Source organism: Malaclemys terrapin, chromosome 12 (genome assembly GCF_027887155.1).
Source record: "Malaclemys terrapin pileata isolate rMalTer1 chromosome 12, rMalTer1.hap1, whole genome shotgun sequence".
Taxonomy (NCBI): domain Eukaryota; kingdom Metazoa; phylum Chordata; order Testudines; family Emydidae; genus Malaclemys; species Malaclemys terrapin.
Window position 1 is genome coordinate 10,786,531 of NC_071516.1, and position 26,795 is coordinate 10,813,325.

Sequence of the window (26,795 nt, forward strand, 5' to 3'; positions counted from 1 at the left end):
ACTACAGTACAAGATAATACACCTAATAGGAGTTCTAAGAATTCCTTTCCATAGACATATGTCAGAACGTGACTTTGATGCCTTCTGTTTCCATGAATAATAATTAACATAATCTGAAGTATAAAACCACAGGACTTTTTCATTTTCAAGAGCGCTTTCAGAAACATTTTTGGAGAATGAGGCAAAAGGGCTATTATTACTTGCCATCAAAATCCTCAGTATCCGTCCATCTGGAACGCTTTTATCTTCTTCTACTACAGTTGCCCTCTTCTCTTACAAATACTTGCTTGAATCTCAACAGCTTGTTGCAGTTTGCTTGGGATAGACATTTAAATCCTGTAAGACAATAAAATTGTGTTCTCTATAGTCAGTGTCCTTGCCCCGAGTATTTTTGTTAATGGAAATCTGATGCTGTTACCTTTCTTATAGTTCTGTACAGTTTTCCAGCCTGAAATATGATGATGTTCTCCAGTGTGTATACAAAGGATTATTTTTAGTAACCAAGTTTAAAATCTTTGATGCAAATTTTCCATAAATTAAATTGGTTCAACTTCTTCAAAAGTGAATTTCAACTCTGGATTATCTTAGCTCTGACCTGATTCTTCATCATTTTTTCATTCTGTCTAATTAAAGGTTTGTTCTAGTGGTTTAATCCTTCCTGTTCTTTCTACTGATTATCTCTTGTAGTCCTGAATCTTTGTTCTCTGCTCCAACTATGGGATCTTCCAAGCTATTTAGTCACTCTGATGAATTTTCATTTTTCCCTCCAAAGAAGTAGCACATATGTGACCACATACCATTGATTTTTGCTGCAGTTTCTGTGTTAGTTGATGGCAGTAATGTTTAATGTGCCAGTTTTTTTTTCTATGTCTCACTTGTTGGGAGGATAGAGGAGACTATCAACTTAGCTGCAGGATGGCACATGGGCTACCTGCTAGAAGCCAAAAAAAAATATTGTTTTTTAAGTCTGGCTATCCTGAGAAGAATGCCCACAGATGTTGAAGGACCCTGGCAATGAGAGAGGGAGATATTGAGATAAGTTGTATGTAAAAGTTCCAGTTATAACTCTGTGAATCTGGAGTGAACTCCACTGAGTATGGGCTGGTTTACATTGGGAAAATGCATCACAATCCACACCCCTGAGAGATGTAGCTATAGTGACCTAACCTCCAGTGTAGACAGCTCTAGGTCAGTGAAAGAATTCTTCCGTTGACCCAGCTGCCACCTCGAGGGAGAACCCTTCCCTTTGGCATAGGTAGTGTCTACGCTAAAGCGGCGTAGCTCCAGTGTAGTAGCTGTCCCAGGGTAGGGGTTTAAGTGTAGACATACCCTGCAGAGATACCTTGCATTTATGCTGGTATAACTGAGGCCTGGTCTACACTAGAGAATTAAGTTGGCTTAACTCAGGCTGTGTCTACAATAGCACTTACCGCAGTGCAACGTATGTCTGAAAAACTTATGAGTGACATAAGTCACACTGACCTAAGCACCGGTGTGGACAGCACTACGTCAGCTGGACAGCTTCTCCTACCGACATAGCTACCACCACTTGCAGGGCTGGAGTAATTAAGCCAACGGGAAAGCTCTCTCCCATTGGCTTACAGCGGTTACATTAGAGAACTTACAGCAGTGTAGCTGCATCACTGGGGCTCTGCCGCTGTAAACTCTCTAGAGCAGCCATAGCCTAAGTCGCTCAGGGGTGTGAAAAAATCGGCACTCCTGAGTGGCGTAGTTAAGCCAGCATAACCCTCTTAGGGAGGTGGATACCTACGCTGACAGAAGAGCCCTTACCGGCGGTGTAGGTAGTGTCTAAAATGAAGCGCTACAGTCCACCCCTCTGTGTGTGTGTGCATTCAAACATAAACTGAGAGAATTACCAGCAAACCAAAAATCCATTATTCTCACAGCTCTATTCAGTAACCCCTTGTGTTTCAGACGTATCCATCGTGTCCTTGCTATAACACCAGCTCCTTGATTCATGAAACCCTATTTCTGTTGTTAGAGGGAGTGATTATATTTTCCAGTGTGTCTATCTGTATATGCACACATCAGGGAAGCCATCAGACAGATGGCTTTGCTTTAACCATTCTTGCTTCTCAGTGTGAGAATTAAGCCCTGGGTTTCTTGTGTGGAATGAGAAGTATTAACAGAAAGAAGCATGAGGTAGGGGTAGGAGAAAAGCTTGTATCATATGTAGCAGAAGAGAGAGAAGAGTCACAGGAGAAGCAGGAAGAAGTAAAAGGAAGGAAGGAAGCCTCGTTTTAAATATCTCAGTACCAATCTTTGTGTCTTGAGACAATGCCACAGTATGGGCTGTAGGGTTTTGCCTTGTCCTGTCCATGAGGAAGGCACAAGGCTGTGAACCCCTTCATTCACTCTGAGTCCTAAGTCTTTCTCAAAGTTGTGGGTTATAAATACCATTGTTAAAACCCCTTGTGTCTCCAGAGTGAATATATTAACTACTGCTGCTCCACTAACTGTCATCTGAACAGGGCTGCTGCTGTTGGAAACCATGTATTCGGTGTTTGTTGTTACTACTTCAAGCCAGGGGGTGCAGAAGCATCCCCAGCATCCCTAGGTCCAGTACCACTGCATCTGAACCCCCACCCAGTTCCATCCTGCTATCACACTTCTTGCTTCCAGCCCATCTGAAGATGTTTGTTTGTTTTCAGGGACAGGAGGTTACTAGTTTAAATAAAGTTGCTTTCATTTCTCACTCCGTTGTTCAGGGGCAATCAGGAACAATGTTTTCTCCAGTGATGGGCCAATTTTTGTTTCCTGACAGAGGGAGTGAGATCCGAGGGAACAGCTGCTTTTCCTGCTCTGCGCCTAGAAACCTTGACAGGAGCAAGGGAGGAAAGAAATTTTAATTCTACTTAAAGATGCTGGAGGCAATTCTCATCCTTATTTTTTCAACCCCTTGAAACAGAGACACAGTTATTATTAAAATGCTGCCCGTGTCTGTGTGCACAGTGTTTGTGTTACTTGAGGCCCCAATCACCTCACTGCAGTAATAGGCATGTATGCTAACTGAGGCCTTGGCTACACTTGCAGCTGTACAGCGCTGTGAGGTAAACCTGTCTTCGTACAGCTGAGTAGGGAAAAGCGCTGCAGTCTGTCCACACTGACAGCTGCCAGCGCAGTGGTGTGGCCACACTTGTAACATTTGGAGCTGTGGTGGGAGCGGTGCATTATGGGCAGCTATCCCAGCAGTCATGTGGCTGCAACGTGCTTTTCAAAACGGGGGTGGGGGTGGATTGTGACAGGGAGTGTGGGGGGAGAGAGTGCTTTTTGGAGCATGTCAGCTCTCTATTTTGCAAGTTCCGAACTCCCGGCCCCCTGCTCATTCGTTTACTTACTCCAAGCAAGCTGCAAATTGTTTGCTTTTCCCTGCAGTACGAGCTTTGAAACCGGCACTTCCGCATTCCTGCAGCCTGCCACAACAATGGAGAGGATTGGCCACTTGACAAGGTGATTAGTACAGCATTTACACTCACACCTCTGAGGCCTGGTCTACACTAGGCGTTTATGTCGAAGTTAGCGCCGTTACATCGAATTAACCCTGCACCCGTCCACACCGCGAAGGTATTTAGTTCGACATAGAGGTCTCTTTAATTCGACTTCTGTACTCCTCCCCGACGAGGGGAGTAGCGCTAAATTCGACATGGCCATGTCGAATTAGGCTAGGTGTGGATGGAAATGGACGCTAATAGCTCCGGGAGCTATCCCACAGTGCACCACTCTGTTGACGCTCTGGACAGCAGTACGAGCTCGGATGCTCTGAACTGCCACACAGGAAAAGCCCCGGGAAAATTTGAATTTGAATTCCTTTTCCTGTCTGGCCAGTTTGAATCTCATTTCCTGTCTGGACATCGTGGCGAGCTCAGCAGCACTGGCAACGATGCAGAGCTCTCCAGCAGTGATGGCCGTGCAATCTCAGAATAGAAAGAGGGCCCCAGCATGGACTGATCGGGAAGTCTTGGATCTCATCGCTGTGTGGGGCGATGAGTCCGTGCTTTCCGAGCTGCGATCCAAAAGACGGAATGCAAAGATCTACGAGAAGATCTCTAAAGACATGGCAGAGAGAGGATACAGCCGGGATGTAACGCAGTGCCGTGTGAAAATCAAGGAGCTGAGACAAGGCTACCAGAAGACCAAAGAGGCAAACGGACGCTCCGGATCCCATCCCCAGACATCCCGTTTCTACGAGGCACTGCATTCCATCCTCGGTGCGGCCGCCACCACTACCCCACCAGTGACCGTGGACTCTGAGGATGGGATAGTGTCCACGGCTGGATCCTCGGACATGTTAGCGGACGGGGAAGATGAGGAAGGAGATGAGGAGGACGAGGCAGTCGACAGCGCTCACAACGCTGATTTCCCCGACAGCCAGGATCTCTTCATCACCCTTACAGAGATCCCCTACCAACCCTCCCCAGCCGTTACCCCGGACACAGAATCTGGGGAAGGATCAGCCAGTAAGTGTTGTAAAAATCTAAACATTTATTTGTAACAGAACAGGAATATTAACAATTTAAAAAATGGGTTTCTCATGATTAGTTTGATTAGCTTAACGGTTCAGTCATGGGCAGTGCAACTATTGAAAAAAAATCTAGCAATGTCCGGTTTTGCATGATTGTCCTGCCCAAGCCGCTCTACTGGTTAGTCACTGCTACAGCAGCTACAGTAAAATGCGGTCTATATGTCCGGGGATGGAGCAGAAATCCTCCTGTGACATCTCGAGGAAGCTCTCCTGGAGGTAATTGGAAATCCGCTGCATTAGGTTCTTGGGGAGAGCGGCCTTATTGGGTCCTCCGTAGTAGGACACGTTGCCACGCCACGAGACAAGCAAGTACTCTGGAATCATTGCTCTGCACAGCATGGCGGCATACGGCCCTGGTCTTTGCAGGCTTTCCCGGAGCATTCGCTCTTTCTCGCTGTCAGAGATCCTCATGAGGGTGATGTCGCTCATGATGACCTGCTTTGAATGAGGTAGGGGAATGTTAGTGTTGGGACTGCTTTGCCGTTCCTTTACAGAACTGTAACCGCTGGTTTGCAGCCACGCGGTGGAGGCGGGAGAGGGGCAGCCGAAAGGGATCGTTCCCGGGGACAGCCGCGAGGGTGTGGGACAGGAGCAGACTTCCTGCTTGCCGAATTGCTGGCAGCAGGGACCGACATTGATTTCAATGTGAAATGAGGCCATTGCTAATATTAAAGTTTTAAGCTGCCACAAGTCTACAGCTTACCATGTCTGCCTGCAACAGAAATTCCGTTCTCCTGAGAGGCTTCTCAAATGTGCTGTAGAAGACCCCAGGCACTGAATGCGAAGGCCGAGAATTCGACCTTGTGCTGAGTGCGCATGTGATAGGTGCTGTGCATGGTCTTGTTCACAGAGAAAGACTATGTTCTTTGTTCACAACTACATTTATCTTTCTGAGGAATTCACTCCCTTTTTCCCATTCCCACAGCCCCATCTGCGACTGTCTCACAACCTAGCCTGTCATCACACTCCCAGAGGCTAGCGCGGATTAGGCATAAGAAGAAGAGGACACGGGAGGACATGTTCTCGGAGCTTATAGCCTGCTCCAGAGCCCAGGCAGCACAGCAGACCCAGTGGCGGGAGAACTTGACCCGAATGCACCAAGCCAACATGGATCGGGAGGAGAGGTGGCGTCAGGAAGACCAGCAGGCGACTCAAACCCTGCTTGGACTAATGAGGGAGCAAACGGACACGCTCCGGCGCCTTGTGGATGTTCTGCAGGAACGGAGGCAGGAGGACAGAGCCCCGCTGCAGTCCATCTCTAACCGCCCTCCCCCGCCACCAAGTCCCATACTCCCCTCACCCAAAGTGCACAGAAGGAGAGGCGGCAGAGTCCCTGCTAACTCTCACTCCACCCCTGCAGAGAGCTCGAGCAGCAGAAGGCTCTCATTCCCCAAAATTTGACAAGTTCTTTCCTTCCCGCCTGACACAAGCCCCCGTCCAAGTTTCACTTTCCCAGTTCCATGTTTGGTTGATAATAAAAAATACGTTTCTGTTAACTACTGTTTCCATCATGTTCTTTTGGAGGAGGGGGGGATAGGGGGTTGGTAATTCGACAGGACAGTCACCTTTGGCAGGGTATATAGTCGGGGGCAGGCACAGCAGCAGGGCACATACATAGTGCAGTGATGCAGTGACTAGTTACCCTGGTTAGTCTGGGAGGTTGTTTTCATGTTATGTGGTGGGGGGTGGGTTGCTCTGTGACTTTGTGGCAGGGGAGGGCAGTTACAGATCTTAAGCGGCGGTCCTTAGGCAGGATCACAGAGCCACACAGCAGGGGATCTGTAACCGTCCTCCCCCTGCCACAAAGTCACATAGACCCCCCCATACACACAGTCCCTATCAGGAGGGGTGACAGGCTCCATTGAAACAACCATCCCACCGCAGCGGAGCCTGTCAATCCTTGAGTTTAGAAGCTGCATTCGCGCCACTACAGTACACCCGCTCCGCACCACAGTCTGCGTCCTAGTTTTAAAAAATTCCCGCGAATACAGTATTAAAGAAAACGGTGTGCTTTAACAAAGTAGAACTATTTTTATTTTGAAACGTGTGTTGGAAATGGGGTGAAGGGGGTATGTAACTGGATAGGATAGTCAACATTAACTGGGTAAAGAAACGGGGGCAGGTTTAGCTTCTCAATACACAAACTTTAAAGTCACAGGTTACCCTGCTCACTCAGGAACTTTGCTTTCAAAGCCTTCCGGATGCACAGCGCTTCCCGCTGGTCTCTTCTAATCGCCCGGCTGTCTGGCTGTGAGTAATCAGCAGCCAGGCTATTTTCCTCAACCTCCCACCCCGCCATAAAGGTCTCCCCCTTGCTCTCACAGAGATTGTGGAGCACACAGCAAGCTGCAATAACAATGGGGATATTGGTTTCGCTGAGATCACAGCGAGTCAGTAAGCTTCTCCATCTCCCCTTGAGACGGCCAAAAGCACACTCCACCACCATTCTGCACTTGCTCAGCCGGTAGTTGAAGAGTTCTTTTTCAGTGTCCAGGGCGCCAGTATAGGGCTTCATGAGCCAGGGCATTAGCGGGTAGGCTGGGTCCCCGAGGATGACTATAGGCATCTCCACATCCCCAAGAGTTATTTTGTGGTCCGGGAAGTAAATACCTTGCTGCAGCCGTCTAAACAGACCAGAGTTCCTGAAAACACGAGCGTCATGAACCTTGCCCGGCCATCCCACGTAGATGTTGGTAAAACGTCCCCTGTGGTCCACCGGTGCTTGCAGCACCATGGAAAAGTAGCCCTTTCTGTTAATGTACTGGCTGGCCTGGTGTTCCGGTGCCAGGATAGGGATGTGAGTTCCATCTATGGCCCCACCGCAGTTTGGGAATCCCATCGCTGCGAAGCCATCTATGATCGCCTCCACGTTTCCCAGGGTCACTACCTTTGGCAGCAGTACATCAACGATTGCCTTGGCTACTTGCATCACAACAACCCCCACGGTAGATTTGCCCACCCCAAACTGGTTCGCGACTGACCAGTAGCTGTCTGGCGTTGCAAGCTTCCACAGGGCTATGGCCACTCGCTTCTGGACAGTCAGGGCTGCTCGCATCCGGGTGTCATTGCGCTTCAGGGCAGGGGACAGCAACTCACAAAGTTCCAGGAAAGTTCCCTTCCGCATGCGAAAGTTTCGCAGCCACTGGGATTCATCCCAGACCTGCAGCACTATGCGGTCCCACCACTCAGTGCTTGTTTCCCGTGCCCAGAATCTCCTTTCCACGGCATCAACATGACCCATTGCCACCGTGATGTTCTCGGCGCTGGGTCCCCTGCTTTCTGAGAGGTCTGTGCTACTCTCAGACTTCAGGCCATCACCGCGTTGACGTAGCCTCCTCGCCTGACTTTTCTGCATCTGCCTCAGGGAAAGGTGTATGATAAGTTGCGAGGCGTTGAGAGCGGCCACAACTGCAGTGATGGTTGCAGCAGGCTCCATGCTCGCAGTGCTGTGGCGTCCGCGCTGTCACTGACTAGAAAAGTGCGCGAACTGATTTCCCGCCGGCGCTTTCAGGGAGGGAGGGCGGGAGTGATGGACGGATGACGACAGTTACCCAAAAGCACCCTGGACACATTTTTTTTACCCAGAAGGCATTTGCGGCTCCACCCAGAATTCCAATGGGCAGCGGGGACTCCGGGAACTGTGGGATAGCTGACCACAGTGCACCACTTCCAATGTCGACGCTTTCCCCGTTAGTGTGGACTCACAAAGTCGAATTACTGTCCTTAGTGTGGACACACACGTTCGACTTTGCAATATCGATTCCAAAAATTCGATTTAAGTAAAATCGAACTACTCTCGTAGTGTAGACAAGGCCTGAGTCTAGTCACTCCACTGCAGCTGTTATTCCTCTCGGAGATGTGGAGTACCTGCAGCGGTGTACCCAGGGAGATACAGCGCTGCAAGTGCCCTGCCAGTGTGGACGGGGAGTGAGTTACAGCGCTGGGGGAGGCTTTACAGCGCTGTAACTTGCAAGTGTAGCCAAGGCCTGAGGCATTAATTTCATTAGAGAGATTTGAAGCTATGTCCCCAGGCACATTTTCTACCAATTGGCACTAATGAGCGCTAGCATCCGAAGAAGTGAGGTTTTTACTCACGAAAGCTTATGCCCAAATAAATCTGTTAGTCTTTAAGGTGCCACCAGACTCCTTGTTGTTTTTGTAGATACAGACTAACACGGCTACCCCCTGATACTTAGCAGATATATTGTTACTTAAAGTTCTGTACCAGTGCATTATCTCTCCGCTACTGCAGTTCTGCATTGTCTTGCTCATAATTTCAGCAGCCCCAGACTGTGTGTGTTGCTTAAGAGACTTTTTTGATGCAATGACTAATAGCTTGAATATTCAGACACAAGGCTTTAGTTTTGACATAGCTCACCAAGACATCCTCTGACTTTCCTGGAGCTTTGAGAGCCAGTTCTGAAACTTGTTTAAGACAATAGGAGTTTTGCACAGGATTGGGGCCTATGATGCCCAGCACAATATGATGAGACAGTGGAATGATGAAACTTCACCCTACTTCTGCCTTTGGGGCTTGATCCTCATTTGTGCTGAGCAAAAGGAAGGTTAAGCCACCTTTCTCTCTGCCACAATCTGGACAGATTAAACTCGGCCGCTGTGATTTACAGCGGCTGTAAGAGTCCCCTAAGTACCAGTCTGCCAGGCTATGATCTTTCTGAGCTCACTCCTTTCCGCTTTCTTTTTGCCCCTTTCTACCTGGGGTGTATGCTTGGGGGGAGGAAGGAGAGGCAGGTGGTATAAAGCTATGCACTGGTGAGCTTGTCTCCATTGTACCACTGGGGTAAAATTCTGGCTCTTCTGAAATCAAAAGGAGTTCTTCTCCGGAGCAGCACAAATGTGATTTAATCAGGACGGAGGATCTGGCCCCTAGTGCTTTGTATCAAAGTAACATTCAGCATCAGCTTTGGGTTGGGGGGCAATGGGGCAACCATCTTTACAAGGCATTAAAATTGAAAGTGATTAGTAAAAGCTAAACTGTTTCTGAAATCCAACTTAATGGGTTTTTACTCCACGTTACATCCAAAACTGGAAGGGGCCTGGTTTCTACTTCTGGTTTGGAGCTGGCTCGAAATGAAGGAGAATAGCTCAAGAGGTTTTGGGTGCCCTCAGACATGACTTTAGTCCTGGGTCATTCCAGGGGCGCTGGAATGGGGGGGGGGCGGTGGCCACGGCCCCATTGCTTTTTACCAATTGTAAGGGCGAGCAATGGGAGGGAAGGGGTGGAGAGGAGCAAGCAGGGGAAGGGGCAACGTGAGGGGGGGCATGGTTTGGGCACCGGTGGCACCCCTACCCTCCACTTTTAGGCAGCTTCCATCGCCCCTGGTTTATTTTCAAACCTGAACTGTGAACCCTAACCCAGATCCAGACCCTGAGGTTCATCTGCAGCATGTTGTGCTTCAAATTGCTAAATTACAAAAGAAATAGAGAATCAGTCTCTAAAAAGCAGGCAATGTAATTCCAGCCCGGCTTCCAGGGTTCTCGTGGATATTTCCTTTGCCTGGATTCATGCTCTAGCAGATATTGCAGATTCATGCAGTTGAGTTGAGCTGCTCAATGTCACTTTAATTACCCAACTCCAATTGCTGAACTCCTTGTCTGTTTTATAAAGATGTAACTGCACCGTCTGAATGAATTTGACAAGGGTGGGGGAGTTTTTAATTTCCTGTTCTGGCTGTCTCTGGCTTTAATCCTTCTCAAAATGGGAGTTAAAAGAATGCCTCTTGTATGCTCAGTCTCTTCAGACGGTGGAACCCCTTTCAATACGTTACACTGGATACAATATAACAAGTGTTAACTCTTTACAAAAATAAGGAACTTCAGACTTGGTCCTGGAAACGTATACACACGGGTAACTTTCCACACGAGTCCCACTTATTTAGCTAAAACCTCAAGTCTGCAGGTGACTATTCTGTTTTAAAGGGGCCTTTATATTCACCCCACTTACCACGTTCTACCTTTTGTGCTGTAAATATATAAAAGGTTTTATATATATAAACTCCAGCATCAGTGGTGGTATTTATTGTAGTTGCTACTTAGTTTGTAAGCTCTTTGGGTCGGGGACTGTCTTTGTTCTGTTTGTACTGCACCCAGCACAATGGGCTCCTCCTGGTCCATAACTGGGTCTCCTAGGTGCTACAGTAATACAGATAATAAATCATAATAATAATAATTGAGGGCCCAATCCGGATGAAGGCAGGCAGCATTGTGCTACATTCTGTACATACTCATAGTAAGAAACAGTCTGTGTACCAAAAAGCTTACAATCATGGTCTTAATCCTAGCCCAACCTGAAATCAGCACCCGTAGACATCCTGTGTGACCTTGGGAAAGACATTTAGTCTCTTTGGTGTCCCAGTTCCCCTCTGTAAAATGGGGATAATGACATTTCCTCCCCACTGAGGAGTGTTGGGAGTATAAATAGATTAATGATGGTGAGGTACTCAATACTATGGTGATGAAGGCCATGTAAGTACACCGGACCCTCGCTAGAACGCACGTCTATATAGCACAAATTCCCATATAACGCGGTCGCGGCCATAGATCCCAAATTTAATTACTTTAATTGCAATTCATTTTAACGTGGACCCACGCATGGATCCCAAATCCCACGTTCTAGCGAGGGTCTGGTGTATCTGTGACAAACAGGTAGTTAAAGAACGATGTAATATTTTTAAAAATTTAGTCAGGTTGCTTACCAACAGTGCTTATTTTTGTTGGGTCCTCTCCAATGTTGAAAAATCTCCAAAGAATCACAGTGGTATCTGAGTACCTTCCTCATAGAATCAACAGCAATAGCGAAGACCTCTGCCACATCTCCCTTTTCAGGATAAAATCCCTGCTTGGGGATAGGATTTTTTTTAATATTGATTTATTTTTATGGATCTTGGAGTGTTAGTATTGATTTGTTTGAAGGGATTGTTTGGGGGTTCCTTTGCTTGGGTAGGATGTTTGATTGAAAGTGGTGTCAGTGTTATGTATAAAGCCCTAAAATAGTTAGAATGAGTACATGCAGCAACTTTCAACTTTGTAAAGCTATACCTACAAAGCCCCAAGGATTGTGAAATTTGAAATGAACATGAAATTAGCAGTTTCTAACCAAACAATGGGTATTATTTGGAAGAGACAAGGAACTATGGGCCAAATTCCAAATTCAGTGCAACAGTCTGTACTAATTTATTCTGCAATACAGTGAAAAATTAACGGCATCTTCAAGTGCCAGACATTTTTAATGTTCCAAGGGCCTGGTCCTGTGATCATTTATGCATGTAATTTTACTCTTTTGTAAATTAATTGCATCTGTAAATGTTTTCAGGATTAGGCCCCAAAGGAGTCAATGATGTAAAGAATGCTACAATGATAGATAGAGCTGCTAATGGTGCTGAATTTACTACCCTGCAGCACTTAAACTGTCATCTTTTTAATCTGAAATCTTAGTGTTCACAGTGTTATAACTGCTGTGAACATTTGCCCTGGGCTAGATCTTGATCTCTATGCTCGGTCAAGAGCATTTTGCCCAGTCTGCATTTTAACACCCATAAAACGGATCACCACTTGTCTTTTTCTGTCTGTGATACATAGTTAAAGGAAAGGTGCATTGTGGAGTCATCTGAAGTGGTCTATATAATTGCTATAACTATAAAGCCAGTGGGCCTAATTCCTATCTCACACTGTTTTTTCATTGATGTAACTCTATTAACTTTAATATAAATTATTTGATTTACTCCAGTGGAGCTGAGAGAAGAATCTGGCCTGTTGTTTCTTCTTGTTCCTTGAAGCACAGAGATAATCAGAGAGCATTCACCCACAGGGTACAGTGTTCACTTGGACCAGCCCATCAAACGAAGCAAAACTACAATACATACGTCAAGTCTCCTAAACAGAGAGCACCAGCCTCACTCACTTAAATAAACATGGGCTGAAAAAAATTGGATGGGCTTATCTATGCATCAAAGCAGAGAGCAGCATAATGCCCAGATTTAAATAGCCTCAGAAAATTAATGTTACAATAAATAGTCCCTGTCACGGATCCACAGAATCGGTGCTATGGCCCCAGCTTTGGAACAGCCTCTGGGAGGACTCCTTCAGTGAGCCATATCCCCTATGGAGTCTCACTCTTCCTTGAAGGTAAGCCCTGTGGAGTCAACACCTCCTTCGGCTGGACTGCTCGTCCTTCAGCACTCCTGCTTCCCACCGTTAGCTCCATTCAGCGAGTCCTACTGAGGAAGACCTGTAGTATCTCAGGGAGCAGCACACCTCCAACAGCATCTGCTGTGATATTGTCTAAACAGAAGGGTTTGTTAGTCAACTGGAACGGAACACACCACAGAAGGTCCTTGGTCAGCATAGAGAAAAGAAAGTTACAGCATGGACCATCTGGGTTAGCCCAGAGTCCCAGCCAACCCGTGTGTCCCGCTCTTGGCTCCTGCTCTATCCCCTTCGTCCAAGTTTCTGGACTAGTCCCACCTCTCCTTTGTTGTCCAGCTGGTCAAACACTGCTGGCTTCATGTGGAGGGAGGACAATCTATGGTCGTTTATTCCTAGGTGGCACTTTCCCATTGTCTTCATGGGAACTCTCCAATGACATGGGCCCCAAACTGGAGCCAGCTAGGCATCAACCATACCTGTGTGGTAGTTTTCCCGAGAGTAAACAACCCTTTTCCAGTCCCTAGGTGACAATGCGGCATATAGGGGAAACTGAGGCACGCACAGTATTCATACAAAGTAGTATAGAAAATTCCCACTGTCTCCCCCACACACACACACCTTTATTTTTAAAGCCCTATGCAGGGCCTCAGACCAAGTAAACTAGAAACCTTCAAAGGAGAGAGGTTTCAGAGTGGTAGCCGTGTTAATCTGTATCGGCAAAAACAGTGAGGAATCCTTGTGGCACCTTAGAGACTAACAAATTTATTTGGGCATAAGCTTTCGTGGGCTAGAACCCACTTCATCAGATGCATGAAGTGAAAAATACAGGAGCAGGTATTAATACATGAAAGGATGTCTATCAAATGTTCTTAAAACTGCAATACCCACCTGGTGAAGTGAAGAAACAGATTGACAGAGCCAGAAGGGTACCGAGAAGTCACCTACTACAAGACCGGCCCTACAAAGAAAGTAACAGAACGCCAGTAGCCATCACCTATAGCCCCCAACTAAAACCTCTCCAGCGCATCATCAAGAATCTACAACCTATCCTGAAGCAAGGCTGGCTTTAGGCCAATTCCCCCGAATCAGGCCCCGCGCCTAAGCGGGCCCCACGCCCTAAAGAAGAGCGCCTAACTTAGGCGCCTTTTTAATTTTTTGACTCACCCGGCGGTGGTCCAGGTCTTCGGCACGTCGCTCCGGGTCTTTGGCGGCACGTTGTCAACAGGTCCTTCACTTGCTCCAGGTCTTCGGCGGCATTTCGGCAGCGGGTACTTCAGTGCTGCGGAAGACCCGGAGCGAGTGAAGGACCCGCTGCCGACATGCCGCCGAAGACCAGGAACGCCGCCGGGTATTCGAATCGGGCCCTGCCCTTCCTAAAGCCAGCCCTGTCCTGAAGGACAATCCTTCACTGTCACAGACCTTGGGAGACAGGCCAGTGCTCGCCTACAGACAGCCCCCCAACCTGAAGCAAATAAACACAGCAACTACACACCACACAACAAAAACACCAGCCCAGGAACCAAACCCTGCTACAAACCCAGGTGCCAACTCTGTCCACATATCTATTCAAGGGACACCATCATAGGACCTAACCACATCAGCCACGCCATCCGGGGCTCGTTCACCTGCACATCTACCAATGTCATATATGCCTTCATGTGCCAGCAATGCCCCTCTGCCATGTACATTGGCCAAACCCGACAGTCTCTACGCAAAAGAATAAATGGACACAAATCTGACATCAGGAATCATAACATTCCAAAACCAGTCGAAGAACACTTCAGTCTCTCTGGTCACTCAGTAACAGACCTAAAAGTGGCAATTCTTCAACAAAAAAACTTCAAAAACAGATTCCAATGTGAAGCTGCAGAACTGGAATTAATTTGCAAACTGGATAGCATCAGATTAGGCCTGAATAAAGACTGGGAGTGGTGGGTCATTACGAAACCTAAACTTAATTTCCCCAATACTAATTTCTGCCTACTGTTACTCACACCTTCTTGTCAACTGTCAGTAATGGGCCACTCTCTTACCACTTCAAAAGTTATTTTTCCTCCCCTGGTATCCTGCTGTTAATTGATTTATCTCATTAGACTGACCTCACACCTGGTAAAGCAAACCCCATTCTTTCATGTATTTATACTTGCTCCTGTATTTTACACTTCATCCATCTGATGAAGTGGGTTCTAGCCCATGAAAGTTTATGTCCAAATAAATTTGTTAGTCTCTAAGGCAGGGGTGGGCAAACTTTTTGGCCTGAGGGCCACATCGGGTTTCTGAAATTGTATGGAGGGCCGGTTAAGGGAGGCTGTGCCTCCCCAAACAGCCAGGTTAAGGGAGGCTGTGCCTCCCCAAACAGCCAGGTGTGGCCCGGCCCCCACTCCCTATCCGACCCGCCCCCGTTTCTCACCCCCTGACACTCCCCCTGGGATTCCTGCCCAATCCAACCCCCCCTGTTCCCTGATGGCCCCCCCGGGACCCCTGCCCCATCCACTCCTCCCCGCTCCCTGCCCCCTGACCGCCCTCAGAAACCCTGCCCGCCTCCTAATCCAACCTCTCCTCTCATTCCTGACTGTCCCCCTGGGATCCCTGCCCCATCCAAACACCCCTTCTCACTGTCCCCTGACCGCCCCCGGAATCCCTGCCCCGACTGCCCTCTGCCGCCCCATCTAACCCCGCCCCCGGCTGCTTCCACGGGATCCCTGCCCCCATTCAACCCCCTTGTTCCGTAGTTTGCCCATCTCTGCTCTAAGGTGTCAAAGAAGAGAGTTCAGATGATTGTGAAAATGTGAAGAGACTCTTTGAGGTATCTGGAGAGGGTGATTTCTATACCCTCGGGGAAATGAGGCTATGTTAATTTCTAAGGAAAGGAAACTTGTTGTGATTAATGATATTGCAGCAAAATTGCATTTATTTGGCAGTTTTTATTTAGAAGGGCTCTGCTGCTTTTATTAAAGCCAATGAGTTGTGGTTTGCTACGCAGACAGCATGTCCATTACTTTCCGTTGGGGTGCGTTGGAAGCGTATATTTTAATGTATTTGTTTCTTCCTCGGGTACTCATTTACAAAGTGCACGCCTGCATGTGCTTTGGATTGGTGTCTGGGAAAATATATTCCTTTTCCAAAATAGTTAGTCTGCGAGTAATTTAAATGGACTTCTTTGTAGTCCATGGGATGGATGAACCTATAATAATTTGAGATGGCATTTTTTATGAGGCCTCGATGAGACATCGGGTTCGACTGAATTATTCCAAGTACAAATCTGGCACGTTATATGAATCTAACGAACCAGTTGCTTCAAACATCTGAAGATTTGGGATACACCAGTGAGGAGCTTTGGTGTGGAGAATTGTATCAGATTCTGAAGACTCCTCCCTAGCTCCCAAAACTGAGTCACTCATTTTGTGGTACACCTCTACCTCGATATAACGCTGTCTTTGGGAGCCAAAAAATCATACTGTTATAGGTGAAACCGTGTTATATCAAACTTGGTTTGATCCGCCGGAGTACGCAGCCCCGCCCCCATGGAGCGCTGCTTTACCGCGTTATATCTGAATTCATGTTTTATCAGGTCACGTTATATGGGGGTAGAGGTGTATTTTTTTTTAATAGTTATGAAACTTGGGAGTTGTGACTACCATACCTTTCTTTAGGGTTGCATGTGGGGGAGTCCCAAAACGTTTCTCTGTTGTAAAATGGGTTTACAGTATGGAAAAGGTTGAGGAGCACTGTTACAGAACATACAGGCTTCCTGCGGTTACTCAGATACCCTATGTGCTTGATGACACATGAATCTGCAGATCTGGCAATGACAGATGTCACAGAACAGGAAAGGTTACGTTTCTTCTGTTTGTAGTGTATGAGGTGGTTTATGTTTTTGGGTAGTTTCCGTTGTGTGTATCACCTTCTTTGGCTCTTTTTAATAACAATTTTCACCCTTTTCCTTACCATTTAATAATTTTATTGTGCCCGTCGGTTTATTGAAGTGCACAGATAGTCCCCCTCGCCAATGCCTCACAAACATCATTGAACCTAGTCTCATCTCCTGAGGTAGAGAACTAATGTTATCTCCATTTTTCTGAGAGGGAACTGAAGCACAGAGAAATCAAGTGATTTGCCCAGTGTCACATGGAAATTCGTGGCAGAGCTGGGGCTTGAACCAAGATCTCCTTAGTCCTAGTCCAGTACCTTAACCATGAGAATATCTTTCCTGCCTATCATAACAAATAGAGGTATGTGTCCAGATAGCTACGTAGCTGGCCATGTGTGTAATTGTGATAGCTGCCCATATATAAGTCCAGGTGTAGGTCTGACCACACACAAAAATAGATGTGAATGTGTGTGTAAGTTGTGATTGCGAAGTTCCTAAAAATGTCCTGTAAGTGTAAGGCCTAAATGTCTCTATAAGTGTAAATAAATTAAAGCAAGTTATTCCCTTTCCTCCTTCTGCGACAATTGCCCATGTGGGACATATTAAACATAAGGACAAGTGATTTTGTAAATATCTTTAAATTTGGTCTCCCAAAAGGAGATGGAAGCATACCTGCCTGTATTGCTGCAATGCTAATTATGTGCTAGGGGATTTAGAGCCTTGTACAGTTCTCTTTTTTTCTTATTATTATTTAAACTGAAATAGATGAGGAATTAGGACTATAAAAATGAGGACCCCGTTAAGGGACATAGGTCAAATCCTGCTCAGTCATCCTTCAGGTGAGTAGGTCCCATTGAGTTCAATGGGAAACTGAGTGATAGTCTCCTTTTGGGGGAAGAGGCAGACAGGGGATGAGTGCTGGAGGTGAGTTAGACCTGGCAGACGGGGGAGACAGAATTAAAGATTTCAGGAATGTAATGCATGGGGAAACATGTCATTGGTCTTGTCAAAGTCAAAATGTCACATGAGCCAGCCATAAAATATCGCTTGGCTACTGCCCTCCCTGTAGCACTCAAGATGGAGATCAAAGGAAGACCCCCTACAACTACACAGAAGAGCCCAGAGGGGGTTCAAGTGTGTTACCAAGGTAAATCCTCTGGGAGCTAATGAAATTAAAATTACTTTAGCCACAGTTTAAAGGTTAATGATCTTGCAATGAATGATATGACAGGATGTAAATTGCACTCTATCCAATGGCCAATTGTGGGCTTTTTCTCGTCTGAATCACTCACCATTTTTTAATTTGCAATTTTTTTATTGATTTGATAAAACACAAGAGTCTGAGCCCATGTTCAAATCCACTGAACCTTCCTTATCAGTACAGATGTTGAATTATTTTCCTTCCACAGTTTCTATATGTATCAAATATAATAATCCATATTATTTTTTAAAAAGCAAACAACCAAAAATACAGCAAAACCCCTAACTGCAAAGCAAGAAAGATGTTTAATGGATCCTTCCTACAACCTGATGGAGTGAGATTTGCTTTTCTTAATTATAACCATAAGGAGGTTTAGGAAGGATGGTTTTCTTGGTCTAAGAGGGTGAACTGTCTGTTCACAGAGGAAGAAGGCAAAAGTATTCAGATTTTTTGGCTGATGAATATTGGGGTTTTCTTGAGAAATATTCTAAGAAAGGGAATCAAGATTTGCTAGAGTCTCTCTGTTGTTTCAAGTGTATTTTTACTATGACTAATGTGTCTCATGTCCTGGTTATTCTGGACTTAACCATCACATTGTTTTTTCTTCTTGCACTGGGCTGCTCTAGGACATTGTACAGCCACCAGATATTAGCTGGGAAATCAAATGACCCCCAATACAACCAACACCCCCTCAACTGGTAATCCCAGAAGAAAATAATGCAAAATCCATGGGAGACTTTCTGCAGCTGCTGCAGATACATGTGGAGAAAAAATTGGCCTGTTTCGCCTCTCACTTTGCTGATGTAAACCAGATGCTAATGGGCCAGATCCCAAGATGCACTGGAGTGGAGCTCGGCAACCTAAGGAGTGGGGTTGGGGTGATGGATGCTATATAGGCCGACATACTGTGGATTGAATCAGGGGCCTTCGGAGCTAAAAGCATGAGCTGCTACAGCTTGAGCTTAACTGTGGCTGTGACAGACTCGTATCCCTCTGCAGATTGGGTGCAGAGGGGGAACCTGGAACACTCATTCACCATTGGTTATGCAGAGGTCTCGTACGAGCCATCTTCACAGGAGTGAATTTTGATTACGGGTACAAAGCTTACTAGCCATCAGAGTAGAAGTCTCCTTTCTTTCCCACACTGACTGTACCTCCACAGCAATCCCTGTAACTTGCTTATTTTGGTCTCAGATGAGATGTAGAAAAATCCCACTCCCAGACACTCTCTTTATGAAAATAATCTTCTGTTTCGCTCTCATTCTCCTAGCTCAGATTTCATTTATTTAAAGTGTTATCTGTTTGAAATAGGCTGGCTCAAAAGGCCTCTGTATTAATCAGCGATCTCGATTTCTTTAGCAGACCTCCAATGCTGTGGTTTTAACTTCTGGCCCTTAGAATACAGTTTCCGTGCTCTTTTGTTGATATTTGTAATATAATCCAAATTGCAATAGGATGAACATAAATAAAAAGTACCAGTCTACAGTTGCGACAGGCTGCTGATTCTGTCAGCTCAGCACAGACCTGTTGGAAGGATATTTCACAATTTAGGAAATATATCTAGTGTTTAGAAAATCAGACCCAGGCAATGCAGGTCAGAACACATGGACTCACAAATTGAGCAGATTTATAGACCAAGCTCACAGAGACTAAGGAAACAAAATTCTAAATAGAAAATCAAAGAGGTAGCTAGTAAAAGTACTTTAGGGGATACATGTGATACACAGTATTGCCAGTCTTAAGTATTCAAAAATCATGAGATTTTAAAAATAATAATTGATAGATTATTTGCATTATATTTTTGAGCCTTTAGGGTTTGTATGTTCAAGCTTCTTTCTGTAACCACAAGAGTTAGAAATTTCCTCTTAAAAAAAAAAGAAATTAAAGCTGAGATTTTCATATAACATGACTCCAGGAGCTGGAGCTTTAAGAAAAGCACCATACATCACAAGACTCATGATAAAATATGAGTCTGAGAGTTGGCTGCACTGCTGAGAATCATAACCCTTGATGCCTGTTGCTTTTCTAACAATAGAATTTGAAGTCAACTGCTGCTGCTTAAGAACATAGTCTTGGTCTGTTCCATTCTATTGTATTTAGACCCTCACAGCAGTGAATGGCTTTAAACAGTGTTAGAAGTAATAACCTTAGGTATTAATGGAGAAACTCCAGCCTGGATAATTTAGGTGGATTTAAGAATGAATTTCACAACTATGTTGACATAGTGTGACAGAGCAAAGTGTCAAGGATAAATTGACACACATTTCAGCATAAGCAGCTTTCTTGAAACCTGGAACACTTAAGCCTTAAGTGTTTATCTACCCCATAGAACAAAGTCTGGAACGTTTCATCTACAATGTCAAACGAAGGGGAGGAGGGTTCACATAAGTATTTAATTGAACTGGTTGGGAAGTTTTTGATGAAATATTTTTTCACTGGAAAATGCTAGTTTGTCAAAACTGTTTCTCATGTCTAGGGTGAATGTTTGGAGTGGGAGAGGGAAGGAAAAAGTGACCCACTGAACCACCACAGGATAAATTATAGCCTGGTAGCTGGCGCATTCACCTGAGATGTGGATGAGCCATGTTGCTCTCCCGAATTTGGCAGACTTGATCTTGGGTCTCCCACAACCCAGATGAGTGCCCTGACCACTGGGTTATTAGCTATTCTGGCATGGGTGGCTCTCATTTTCATTAGAACTTTCAAAAGGTCTCCTTTTCGTTCTGCTGAAAAACTAAAACAAGTCTGAGAATCTCAATATTTTTTTGCAAACCAGAATTCTTGTTTTCTGGCCAGCCCTAGTCTTACGTTGTCATAAGTGACACTGAAATTTGACCTGTAATGTATAAACCACAATTGCTAAACTATTACATGTTACCTTCCATGTCTGAGAAACAAGAAACATTTGCACTAACAATGACTTCTGGCAAATAAGCATCCAAATCTTACTAATTTCCTGTGTTTCATACGCATAAAACGCCTCCATTGTTGAGTCCCAGTTACCTAACCTCAGCTACTTGCTTCTGCAGCAGAAATGTGATTAGCTTGGGAATAAAAGTATTACAAAAACAAACATATTAAACTAATGAGTTTACTGTAAGTCGATCTCCACAGATGATTGGCTCAGAGAAGCGTAAACTTTCCAAATGAAGAGACGACAAGGAAATTAACCTGCCAGAGGAACTAGGACTTTCTAGTCAAAACAGCAGCATATTAACATTTTAATGGAATAAACCAGAATTATCTCTAATTAAAATCTGTAATTTTGCAATCAGAAAGCAGACCTGATTTGTTTTTAATAATGAGGACGTCTGAAAAATATCTTCTATATTAATACATAATTAGAGAACTATATGTTGGGCCTTTCCTATAGGAAAGGGGAAGGGAGAGGAGAGGAAAACTCTGCAAGGTTTTCCTCATGGTGTTTCCTTTAAAATCTTCTGTTATTGGTGTGGGAGGGGCAAAGTTGGCATGCCCATTCCCCCCCATAGGGAAAGCAGGGGATCCAGCCCCCAAAACTTGTGGGTCCCTTAAGATCCATACAGATACAGAAGCATCACTCAGATGAACAAGTCTAGCCATGCAGAGACCCTCAACCTTTGCATTGGCTTTGCAGCCCATGTTGCCAGGAGGGCTGATACACATAGCTCCATGTATCCAGGGATGCTGGAACAGTTTTTATAGTAGGAGTGCTGAAAGCCATTGAACCAAACTGTAAACCTTGTATATAAAGGAAACCACTTCAAGCCAGGGGGTGCAGCAGCACCCCCTACACCAGTGGTCCCCAACGCGGTGCCTGCGGTGCCATGGTGCCCGCCGGGGCATTTATGTGCGCCCACCTACTGACAAGGGAGCACTTCCGCCAGACAACCTGCTGCTGAATTGGGAACTCTATTGGGAACATGAATATGCTATTGCAACAGAAACGTTGGGGACCACTGGACTACATTGTATTCTAAAAACATCACCGCTATTTACCTATAAAAGACGTATGCTTAGTTGTTTTAAGTTCCTTTTCAGTGAAGACTGGTATGCTTTAATTGAATCCTCCTAGTTCTCAGAAGTCTAGAAGCAACAGTGTTATTATTTTATTACTATATTTTCAAGGATCTCTCGTATATATTTTTTATTTAAATCTAATCCCTTTTGGTACAAATTAGAGAACAGGAACAAAGTTGCATTAGCATACGTATATTGTAGGCTGAAAAATTTAAAGGTTAGCAAAATATATACCCAAAACAGGAAAGATTAGAAATTAACAAGGTGTTTGCAGTTATAGCTGTGGGAAAATTATTAATATGTAATCCACCTTCCCTGTTTTCTAGAGCCCTTAGTTTATTTTCTTCCCCTCTTTCCAGTGTTCAGTTTTGCATTTTGCAGGGATGAATGTTTCAGAAGTTTGCATAACAGTTTTGAATTTTTCTCGCCAAGTCATCAGTACTCACACAAGTAGTTCCATTGACTTCTGATTGCTAATTGATGGCATGATATAACCTATAAATTGTAAAGACATGTTCTTATTTATTTGCTGTCCTTTGCCATGATATTTTTGTGTGTCTGCGTTTATGCTAGTTTACATATGCGATATCCATGTGTATGCTGTGGCTGCATTTATAGAAATGTTTCTGCAAGCATGCACCTTATTCGTGTGTGCAAATTAGTCCCTGGTGTGCTCGCACGTATGTAAATGTAGTCCTGTATGTTTAGAATGGAAACTCTTCCTTCACTAGTTAAAGCATGACTGGATAGTGAGTTGCTTGAAGCCCGAAGATTTGTTAAAAGCTTTTGGGGATGAAAGCAAACTCCTTTAAAAAGGTGACCAGCAGCAATCCGTGAGTAAAACAGCTGGTACGGGTCACTGTTGGAGGGATGATGCTGGACAAGATAGACCTCTTGGTTCCTATGTGGATGCTGTGATAACCTGATCTTCAGCTAACTGGGGAACAGGAGGGGGTAACTGTTAGTGAGGCTTTCCATCTTTGACAGCAAATACTGCTGTTACAGACCTCAGTGGTTTGAGCATTGGCCTGCTAAACCCAGGGTTGTGAGTTCAATCCTTGAGGGGGCCACTTAGGGATCTGGGGCAAAAGCAGTACTTGGTCCTGCTAGTGAAGGCAGGGGACTGGACTCGATGACCTTTCAGGGTCCCTTCCAGTTCTATGAGATAGGTATATCTCCATATATTATTATTAATGCCGATTCAGTCCCAGTAGGAATATGGTTTGTTGGACATAGAAATCAGATTCTATTTGATGTCAAACCAAACTGGGGAAGAAGAATGAGCAGATGCACAGCTGACGCAAGGGAAGTGACAGGTTTCAGAGTGGTAGCCATGTTAGTCTGTATCAGGAAAAAGAACGAGGAGTTCTTGTGGCATCTTAGAGACTAACAAATTTATTTGCGCATAAGCTTTCGTGGACTACAGCCCACTTCTTCAGATGCATGCATGAAGTGGTGATGAAGTGGGCTTTAGCCCACGAAAGCTTATGCTTAAATAAATTTGTTAGTCTCTAAGATGCCACAAGTACTCCTCGTTCTTTTTACAAAGGACGTGATAAGTAGAAACATGCTGGTTAAATCCTGTTCTATTCCCCTCTAGTTACATGTGGTTTCAGAGGAAGAGATCCCTGTGGCAAGCTGAACTAGTTTCTTACTTTGCCTCTGCCAGAACTGCACCCTGTTACATATGACTGACTTTCTGTCTCTGTCTGTCTCTCACTCACTCACTCACACACACACACACGTTCTTAACATTTGGAAGAAATTAAGTGCATATCCTCAAGCTGGAGAAAATCAGCCTTGATTTCAGTCTAAGCCACTTTACCACAGCTGAGTATCTGGTCCCAATTTTCCTTCTCTTCCACAACTGCTATGGCCTATAGTCATGAAGGGCTTCATTCTCTTATCCTGATACATCCAATCCAGTTGTTCGAGACAGTGAGAGCTTCTTGATTCTAATAAACTGCTCAGTTAAGCTGGCTGCAGCAAATTATGTGGATCTAAAAGGCAAACAAATCCTTATTCTGTTATGCTCACTAATCATCCATTAGGCGAACGTGGCTCCCAGCAATTATGCAATGAGATTATTATTTTGCAACAGGCTCTAGGACAGTAGTCAGATTTCACCAGGGCCGCCCAGAGGATTCAGGGGGCCTGGGGCAAGGCAGGGGAGCTTGTACTCACCGGGCGGCACTCCGAGTCGGCGGCGGCGGCATTTCGGTGGTGGGGGGCCCTTCAGTCACTCTGCATCTTTGTCAGCACTGAAGGGCTCCCGCTGCCAGGGCCGGCTCCAGGCACCAGTTTCTCAAGCAGGTGCTTGGGGTGGCCGCTCCGGAGAGGGGAGGCAGGTCCAGGTATTCGGTGGCAATTCGGTGGACAGTCCCTCACTCCGCCTGGGAGCGAAGACCTCCTGCTGAATTGCCGCCGCAGATCGCAATTGCGATCGCGGCTTTTTTTTTTTTTTTTTTGGCTGCTTGGGGCGGCCAAAACCCTGGAGCCGGCCCTGCCCACTGCCAAAATGCCGCCGAAGACCCGGAGCGACTGAAGAGCCCCACCGCTAAAGACCCAGAGCGCTGCCGGGTGAGGAAAGGGATTCTCAACCAGGGCTCGCAGGGCCCCTGTGGGGCCTGGGGCAAATTGTCCCACTTGCTCCCTCCTCCTCCCCACCCCCGGGTGCCCTGGAATTCACAATTCAGTTATTAAATAAGTGTATTTATTTTAACTTTTTTCTGGTGGCCAAGGATCCTGCCTTGGGTAATGGTTCTATGAGAAGCTGATTATCATGAAGGTCAGGTCACTGAGTCTATTCAAAAGGTCTAAATGGGATATATTAAAATTAGTCTGGGATATTCCTCCTGTTTTGGGGGAGATTCACCAGCTGATATAGGGTAATGTGTAGAGTCTTATTATCCCCTAGCTACCTGTTTTTGGGTGCAATTTAAGGTATTGTTCTTGACCTGTGAATCCTTAAATGATTTGGCTACTGGTCACTTCAGCGATAGACCTTTCTGTGGACAATACATAGCAGCTGGGATTGTTTGAGATGCTCAAGCAGACAGCCCCCCTGGTTTATTCATGAGGGTGCTACATATAGGGCATTCTTAATGAAGGGTGCTTCACCTTCAGGTCCCACTGTTCTCCCTGGCTTCCCCTGACTAGGAGGGATAAAGTGCTTGCAGCAAATTGATGATTTGGTGGAATTCTGGGGATCGCTACCCCTTTTTTAACCATGGAATCGTAGGACGGGAAGGGACCTCGAGAGGTCTCTAGTCCAGTCCCCTGCACTCAAGGTAGGACTAAATATTATCTAGACCATCCCTGACAAGTGGTTGTCTAACCTCCTCTCAAAAATCTCCAGTGACAGAGATTCCACAACCTCCCTAGGCAATTTATTCCAGTGCTTAACCACCCTGACAGTTAGGAAGCTTTTCCAAATGTCCAAACTTGCTGCAATTTAAGCCCATTGTTTCTTGTCCTATCCTCAGAGATTAAGAAGAACAATTTGTCTCCCTCCTCCTTGTAATAACCTTTTACGTATTTGAAAACTGTTATCATGTCTCCCCTCACTCTTCTTTTCTCCAGACTGAACAAACCCAATTTTTCCTCATAGGTCATGTTTTCTAGACCTTTAATCATTTCTGTTGCTCGTCTCTGGACTTTCTTAAATTTGTCCACATCTTTCTTGAAATGTGGCACCCAGAACTGGACACAATACTCCAATTGAGGCCTAATCAGCATGTAGTAGAACGGAAGAATTACTTCTCATGTTTTGCTTACAACACTCCTGCTAATACATCCCAGAATGATGTTTTACACTATTGACTCATATTTAGTTTGTGATCCACTATGACCACCACATCCCTTTCCGCAGTACTCCTTCCTAAGCAGTCATTTCCCATTTTGTATGTGTGCAACTGATTGTTCCTCCCTTAATGGAGTACTCTGCATTTGTCCTCATTGAATTGCATCCTATTTACCTCAGACCATTTCTCCAGTTTCTCCACATTACAGTAGCTCCAGCTAGGTTGTATTTCCCTAGTTTGTTTATGAGAAGATCATGCAAGAAAGTTTCAAAAGTCAAGATATACCACATCTGCCGCTTCCCCCCATTCACAAGGCTTGTTACCCTGTCAAAGAAAGGTATTTGGTTGGTTTGACATTATTTGTTCTTGACAAATCCATGCTGACTGTCACTTATCAGCATAATTACTTATCAGCCTATTCCGTGAGTGCTCCGGGGCTGGAGCACCCAAAGGGAAAAAATAGTGGGGGTTGAGCTCCCACCGGCAGGCCCCTTATCAGAATCTCCCCCAGAACCTCCTGCCCCCGGCAGGCCTCACGGATCAGCGCTTTCAGTTTCCCTCCCCGTGCCTCCTGCCCGCCACACAATCAGCAGTTTTGATGGTGTGCAGGAGGCTCTGGAGGGGTAAGAGCGAGGATGCAGTGTGCTCGGAGGACGGGTGGAACGGGGCGGGAAGAGGCAGGATAGGGGTGGAGCGGGAACAGGTGGGATGGGGTAGCGGAGAGAAGAGGTGGATGGAGGGTGAGGCCTTGGGGAAAGGGGTTGAGCCAGGGATCAAACACCCCCCGGAGCACTGGAAAGTCGGCATCTGTACTTACCACTTTATTATCTTCTAGGTGTCTGCAAATTGATTGCTTAATTATTTGCTCCATTATCTTTCAAGGTACTGAAGTTAAACTGACTGATCTGTAACCCCCTGGCTTGTCCTTATCCCTATCCCCCTATTCGACACTCCATTTGTCCTTTTCCAGTCCTCTGGAATCAAACCCGTTTTCCATGACTTTTTGAAGATTATCACTGATGTCTCAGATACCTCCTCTGTCAGCTCCTTGAGTATTCTAGGATGTATTTCATCAGGCCCTGGTGACTTGAAAACATCTAACTCGTCTAAGTAATTTTTAACTCGTTCTTTCCCTATTTTCACCTCTGATCCACCTCATTTTCACTGGCATTCATTAAGTTAAATGTTCAATTGCTACTAAACTTTTTGGTG

The 26,795-nt window shown here is 45.5% G+C and overlaps 1 protein-coding gene across 1 annotated transcript in view; it reads right to left on the bottom strand.

Moving 5' to 3' along the window:
• Positions 1-277: 277 nt before the first annotated feature.
• Positions 278-26,795, bottom strand: part of EDN3 (endothelin 3) — a 129,016-nt gene continuing 102,498 nt past the window's right edge. Inside the window, exon 5 of the mRNA XM_054045753.1 lies at positions 278-336. The gene's annotated coding sequence lies outside the window, so the exon portion shown is untranslated. The remainder of the gene's footprint in view (positions 337-26,795) is intronic.